This window comes from Gavialis gangeticus, unplaced genomic scaffold (genome assembly GCF_001723915.1).
Source record: "Gavialis gangeticus isolate Ggan-Ray unplaced genomic scaffold, GavGan_comp1, whole genome shotgun sequence".
NCBI classification, from domain to species: Eukaryota; Metazoa; Chordata; order Crocodylia; family Gavialidae; genus Gavialis; species Gavialis gangeticus.
Window position 1 is genome coordinate 5,585,253 of NW_017728994.1, and position 7,957 is coordinate 5,593,209.

Here is a 7,957-nt window from a genome sequence, read left to right on the forward strand (position 1 = left end):
CCCTCCTGAAATCTAGGGCTGCTGCCTTGCTGCAGGCCTTTGCCACCTTGTGCTGGATGGTGAATTCCAGCAGGCAAGGATCACTGTCACCCAGGTGGTCGAGCATCCGCAGACCACTCACCAGGTCATTGCCCGTGGCCAGCACCAGATCCAGCAAGGCATCTCCCCTGGTGGGGTTATGCACCTCCTGGGTTAGATGGAGGTCCTGTATCTTGGCTAGGAACCTACATGAGTGGCCAGACCTGGCTGACTGCCCTTCCCAGCAGATGTCTGGAAAGTTCAGGTCACCCATAATGACCACGTCCTTTGACCTAACTACCTCCGTGAGCTGACTTAAGAATTCCTGGTCTAGCTCTTCCCCTTGGTTGGGTGGTCTGTAGTAGACCCCCACCGTTAAGTCTCTTTCCCCTTGACTTCCTTGTATTCTAACCCAGAGCACTTCAGTGTGCCCCTCCTCTGACCCCGTGCTACTTGTTGAGGATGTGTATATCTCCTTGACGTAGAGTGTCACACCCCCACCTTTCCTCCCTGTCCTATCCCTTCTGTACAGCCTATAGCCCTTGATATTCATCGCCCAGTCATGCGTTGTGTCCCACCACATTTCGGTGAGCCCCACTATGTCTGGGTTGGTGTCAGCTAGCAGGAGGGTAAGTTGCTCCTGCTTGTTCCCCATACTACGAGCATTTGTGTAGAGGCATCTGAGGCCTCCAGAAGATACATGCACTGGCCCCCTAATCTCAGTAATACCCCTTACCTGGGTATTTGTTCTGCTCGTCATCGGTCTAGGCTGGGCTGTTCTTGTGGGTGACACTTGGTTTAGTGGTCCAAGGCTTCCTCCACCCTCATCTTCACCCAGCCTAGAAGAGAATACATGCTTAACTTTGGGGGAAAGGTGAAGCCCCATCCCACCCGAGCATGTCTCTTGTCCTGATGTGCGAGTCATTGTCTAGGAAGCCGAGGCCCACCTCAAGTCACCATTCCCGAAGCTGCAAGCTGACCTCTCTGATGCAGGTCTCATGCCGTCTTCCACATCTGCTCACTGGTAGGACAGAAGAGAATACCACCTGTGCTCCTATCTCCTTCAGCCTGCCCCTCATTTTGAGCAACCTTGTTCCATTTCAAAGCTGTTTTGAAGGATTTCAATTTCAGTGTTTCGAGCTCAAAACACATTGAAACACCTTTGAAACAGTGACATTTCACACAGCCCTATGGAATACCATCTCCCAGATCTTGGAGGTCCTCAAGCCCTTTCTCGAGGCCACCAAGACCCTCAGTGCTGGTGATGCCCTCCTCAGCCAGGTGATCCCTGTAGTGAGGGAACTTCAGAGCCAAATGGAGAACTTCCAGGGGATCAGTGTTCCTAGCTGGGGCAAGCTATTGTCACCAGACCTGTAGGCACTGATGAGGTGGCTGAAGGAGGGCATCAGCAGGGGCAACATGTAGGGGGTGCACACGGGTGCACATGTACCCCCTGAGCATGGTGGTGTTCTCCCTATAAAAAGGTGGGTGGTCGCTGACCCCATGTCCTCACTCACCACCACCGCAGTGCTGGTGGCATCTGCGGGAGTTCCCAGCTTACTGCTGCTGCGCTCCCGTCACCATGCCCCCCCAGCCATCGGGGGCCTGCATTGTTCATGGGCATCAGGAAATGGCTTGATCCCTTGTGGTCAAATGGGCTTAACATTTTTTTTGGTATTATAGTAGAATCCTGAAGCCAACAGTTAAGGATCAGGACCCCATTGCCTATGAGTTTACAAAAAGATTACAATCTAAGTAAAAGTTTCTCTGAAATTCAGTATAAAAGGGAAAAAAAAAGCAAAAAAACAAAAATGAAAAAATATGAGAAAGAAGAAGGAAAATAAGAGCAAAAATAAAGGAGCAGTCTGCAAATTACTGAAGGGAGGATCACATCTTGTGACTTTACCATAACTGGAGAGGAAGAAAACCTATAGTGCAGGGTGTAGTAGTAAATTTAGTCAGGCTTCTGGTCTACTTGACTAGGAAAACAGACAAAGACCAGAAGAGCTGATACTGCTTATTTCAGTTACATGTTCTGAGATAAGGAATCCTGGATGTCTTATTACCCTGTGCACAGATGTCCAATTAAGTAAACTTGTTTTGGTTTCTCCAAGGTCGTATTTTTTTCTCTTTATCTGTCTTAAGTATAAATACGCTTGAAAACTTAGAGAGGAGGAGGATTCCTTTGAAACAGACAAGTGGGTGATTCCTCTTGCTGTCTGGAATTCTCCCTGTGATCACAGTATAGCCCTAAATAAAGAAAAGCTGGCTCTGTCAGTTCTGATTCAACCACAACGCGAAGTTTGATTTCTTCCACAAGGGCTACCACAGGCAACTTTATGCACTGCTCATTCTTACCAAGGGTTAGAAATGACCATCTAAGGTTTGTTAAAATATTTATTGAAAACATGATGAGCATTAATAAAAGCAGTTTGTGTAGAGCAAGAATGCCATCCAGAGGTTGCTTTGCGTGAAGCTAATCCACATATTCCATGTGATATTTTCAAGAAAGGGCATTGTATGTAACAGCTCTCTTTGACTGTTGGAAGGATATTGATATATTTGCTGACTTCCCTGTTACATCCTTAAAGAAGGAGGCTAAGGTAAAGAAAGCCTGTCACTAATCACAAGGGGCCTGCACATTAAGGCATTAAACTATGAAGGAAAGACCTAAGGAAGATAAGGACATGGCAGGACTAAATGTAAGACAAAGATGGATAGGAAAGGTATTAGCCCAGCAAGCCTGAAATGACTGATGAATTATTCTCTTAACATAAATATTTCCTCTAGCTTTGACTTCCTGATTTAGCATTTCCAGTGTAAATAGTGTATAGAGCTGTAAAAGGAGATCTGTTACTTATGGGAATGGAAATGGATTTGCATCTAAATTGCAGGATATCCTTTTTAACAAGGGGCAGTTAGGCCTGGAGGGAAAAATTAAGGCCTACAAACCCTATGTATGAATGCAACCACTCAGGGCAATAGAAGTTAAACGTTTGCAGGATAAGAGTATACAGGACCAAGACCTAAATTTGACATTTGCAGTGACAGTCAACAGATTTGACTGTTGCAAGTGTCTGAGACTATAATATGAAATACCTGAAGATGATGGTTCATTGTTCTTATATCAGAGGCCCGATAGCATACTTAATAAGGATGCTAGGCTATGAAAAAGGCCTAAGCTTTAATGACCTGCTCAATACCAGTGTTGTATGGTGATAAATGCCACAACACTGTGACATGGCCACTCTAGGAGATAAACAAGAGACATGGCAACGCTGGGCTGCTTCCTTGTGATGTGCCTTCTAGCAGTTGTTGTATAACTCTATAATATGTTCTAGAATTAAGGGTTGTTTTTTTAATACTTCTGGATTAAGATAACAGAAAATGAAAAAAAATGAGTTCTATACAATGGCTAAGGCTCTGATTTCCTGCCAGTTTTATATTAGTGTGACTCTACATATCTAACTTCCACTCTGTCCATTGGCTTTAGTAAATGGATTCTTGATTTTTACAAGTGTAAATGAGAAAAGAAAAGGATCTCATAAACATACAACACATTCTGCTGTAGTGGTCTGATTCTCTTAATCTTATGTAAAGCAAAAATGACTTTGTTAATGTCAATGGTGTGATTCAGATTAAAGTCTGCTTTAACATGACTATGTATCTATACACTGTTGCCAGGACTTTTCTTTGAGATTTACCAGCTGCATAGAAATGGTCTGAGCTGCTAAAATATTAATTATATGCTGAAAGCAGATTCCTACTTCTGCTTAACACCCTCTCCTCCTCCACTACCTTTCCAACAGATGATAAATAATTATTATGTCTCTTCTTGCCTTCTTTGAATGTACCTAAGAGTCAGGGTTGATTAGATCATTTTAAATACTTCCTATGACTGTAACTAAAGATTATCATCATACGGAAATCTTTTATTAACCACATTCATAGAGATCCTTAGGTTGTAAAGAGACTGCCCTGCTTTGCTAATACTGCTGAATTAGTTACTGATGCAATAGAATATATTCACTCCATTCCTGAATAGCATGGATTTTTCTCAGCCATGCATTGTGGCTAAGTGGGGCTAACTGACTAGCCACAGTGCTAGATTCTCCACCTGCCTCTGAGCACATCCCCCACCTGTCTGTCCTGCCATGCCTTGTGGTTAGTTAATTAGGATATTAATTAAGGTGAGAGGCTGCCCATTCTTCCCCAATGCCAGGGTGCACTATCTGACAGTCCATTCCTCCCCTACACCGTAGCCCAAGACTCCCAGATGGCATCCAGATGACAATGCTCCTGGTCTACAGCTGGACCAAACTTAGGCCTTGTTGTCAGGCCTCAGACATACACATATTCATACAGCCCTCCTCTCACTAGGGCCTCTCACACTTCACCTCTCTCACAGGGTCTTTCATGTGTCAACACCTTATACTGCCTTGCTTCCTCTTAGAGTGGGCCCCTTAGGCCATAGGCCTTAGCTAGTTCATACCTTGGGTGGCAGACGTACAATCTTTTGAGTCTCTCCCATGACCCTCACCAGGGTAGTGGCCAGCCAATTACCTGACTGGCTCTAAGCTTGCCCTGGCCCCTTCCCAGGGCAACTCTGTACACTCAGATATACTGGACTCCCAGCCCTCTGGTTCTTCTTCCCCAAACTGGGGCTCCTTATCTCCGCCCCCTTTCTGGGACCACCCCTCATTGGGGCGTTCTTAACTCACACCACAACTGGTGTTCAGGGGTCTCACAGGGACTCTCACTCCCTCCCGGAGCAGCAGGTCATTGTGCTCAACTATAGGTGTCACTTTCTACCCACACTTAGCCTCCCAGTGGTGGAGGACTTACTGGGGTCAGGGCTCACCCCTATCTCTTAGACTGAGCCCCCTTACTCAGCCTCTGGCTCAAACTACAGCCTCAGGCATCTGAAGACATACCTTGGCCTACTCCCCTCACTGGGGCTCTACACCACCCCCTCACTGGGGCCACGGGGCTTCTCTCCCCAGTGGGCTCAGGTGGCCATAGCCATGCCTAGCCCCCACTCTTCCTCCTCAGGGTCTTGCACCCCACAGGGCTCAGGTGGTCACAGCCGTGCTTGGCCTCAACTCTCAATCCTCAGGGTCTTGCACCACACAGGGCTCAGGTGGCCACAGCTGTGCCTGGCCCCACTACCTCCAATGTTACATAACCCACCCAAAGGTGAGGACTGGGGTTAAGGCACCTCTACCTGCCTCTCACCGGGGTGATAACTGGCCTGGCATTTCCTGAGGGCTTCCGTACCACTGAATGTCCCACCAGGCCACCCACTCCTGGCAGGGTGAAGTTTTAGGTCATGCCCAGAACCAGGAGCTTCCAAACCATCCCCTTGAGCTGCTATCCTTACCTCCAGGATGTTGCATGGAGCCTTGTAGCCAGGCGATGTTACTGCCTGGCCTGCCACCAGTGAACTGCTCTATTTATATAGGCGGCCAAAGATCTAACATGGACACCGCAATCAAACACCTGCTGGCTGCTTGGCTCCACTCTTAAAGTGGCAGGCACCAACAGTGCCCTGCCACAACATAAACCATGATGCAAAATTAATTCTGTTTTTCTGTATACTGATCTCTTATCTTTTGTGCATATGAAGATACAGAAGGTCCTAAAGCTGTTCAGTAGGATGGCCTTATCGTTAGACACTGTACTGGGACTTAAGAGACTTGGGTCAGCTTCTGGTACAAGTTTCCTGTATGACCTAGTACAAGTCATTTATTTTATTCATGCCCTACTTCCTGAGCTGTAAAATGGGGATAGTAATATTTATTTTTCCCTCCATTTATCTTTCTTTCCTATATAGGTTATAAGTACTGTTAGGGTTATGATATGGTTTTTGGGGAGTACTGGGTGTGCAGATGAATAAAGGCTTTTTCCTGTGTCTCAGCAAAAGCTGCTAGTCACAAGGCTGGATGATATATTAAAAGTAACTAACTTTGCTAATGCTCAAGTAAAAGGAGTCCTAACAAAAGGATACGGTGCAAAGTGCATGATGTGTTGTCTAAAAATAGGATACAGACCAATGGCTATCGTTAGGGGACAAAGCAGAAGTACAGCCTTGGAGATAGTGTTGAAGTCAGCAAGAAAACCAGAAAGAACCAGCCAGAAACCACAAGTGACCAAAAGAAGTGGAATTCAAAGTCATACGCATGTGCTTTTAGCAGACAGGCATGTAAATGAATGAAATGCATAGGCAATACCGTGCTAAGGAAGCAAACAGTAAACAGAGGTGGAACTTGAGGTGTGAGGCGAAATGGGTGGAACTGAAGGAGAGACATAGGCGCAGTAATTGTTAATGAGTATGAACCATGGTGTATAAAATGTGGAAAGAAGTAATGTTCAGGGAGGCTCCCTGGTTTGTTGGGTTTTTTTGTGAGGTAGTCTGAAGATGTCTCCATTTTGAATAACGCTGTTGTGAGCAATGTGTGCTGGTGTTTGCTCCCTGCTTGCTCTATCTAATGAGTAACAGGATCCATGAGCAATTGGATCGTCGTCTTCCTAGTCGTTGGGCGCCACATGGAGTCAGGGTCTAACAAGTACTTTTGGACAGGGATGGTCCCTTTTTCTTTTTGTGCAATGGGGCATAATGGGACACTGATCTCAGCTGTTTCTATGTTACAAATAAATAATAATAAATGTCCAGGTCACATCTAATTTGTTTCACATAATAGTAAATCAAAACACCAAGCTTTCAGCTTCTGTTGGTGTAGAATACGCCAGTCCCTCTTGAGCCACAGAATAAAGTGCTTTAAAATCTATTTTTCCCCACAGGTCCTTCTCTGAAATGCAACGTTACCTCCTCCTGGTGTTTCATTAGGTGTGGGTTGTTAAAAACGAACTGTAAAGACCCCAGAGAGACTCCAGTGGTTCCCAATGTAATGCTGATAATCCTGACAATTGGCAGTGTTGTCTGTTTCCTCTTTGTACAACTTTTCCTTAAAAACTGTCTTTTAATATTATGACAAATGTTGTAGGAGGGAGGGTTGGCAGGGAGAAAAGAACTTTGCTCCAGTTATTTTTCTGGATTCCCCTTTACTAGGTTAGTGTAGCATCCAGTTCTGCAGCTTTTCCTCATGGCAAGTAGCACTTTCATTATTAATTTCATTCACTTCTGTGGGCATAGTTATATCAGGGTTGCAGAATTTCGCCATATATCCATGACAGAGCTTTTCCTTCTCCTACACCTTCTATTTGCCTCATAGTAAAAAAAAGAAGCTCACAGAGAAATCTAATGAAACATGGATTGTTTAGCCACCAGATCAGCTCTGTGGCTTTTGTTTGGAGGTGGCCAATAACTACTTTTTATCATTTTCAAAAAAAAGGCAAGAAAAATTGACCCAAACTACCTTATACCAGTTAGGTGCCTATTCTATTTTTTAAAGGGAGAAAGGCTCATTCCAGTAAAATAGGATGGAGTGATATCCCAGTCATCCCTTGGGCCTAGTCTTTGTAATTTTTTTCTATTCCTTTATCTAGTTAAGAAACAGCTACAGTTAAATCAGCACTACCCCCTTGTATGGACTCAATTCCAAAGATGTTTATACACATATAGCTTATTTCCTATAGGCAATATAAGCACCTTTATGTCAATAACACTGTGTCTGCACTAGTGGGTTTTATTGCTTTAAATAAATCGTTTTCTACAAAAAAGCCCCCAACAAAGCTGTGTGGGGACAATTCCCTTATATGCTTGCCTTTATTTGCACTGTGTATATAGATAGGGCCATAAGAAAATGTGAATGTTTGTTGTGTCTTAGGACCTCGGCTGTTCATTCTGTCACTGTGAGTGGAGTAATATTTACAAGAGAGGCGGAAAATGACAACTGTGTTAGCAGCACTGATTCCTGTGAGTTTGCCATTGGCCTGAGGGCTGAACTGAAGAGCATGAGGACCAACAGGCACAGGAATC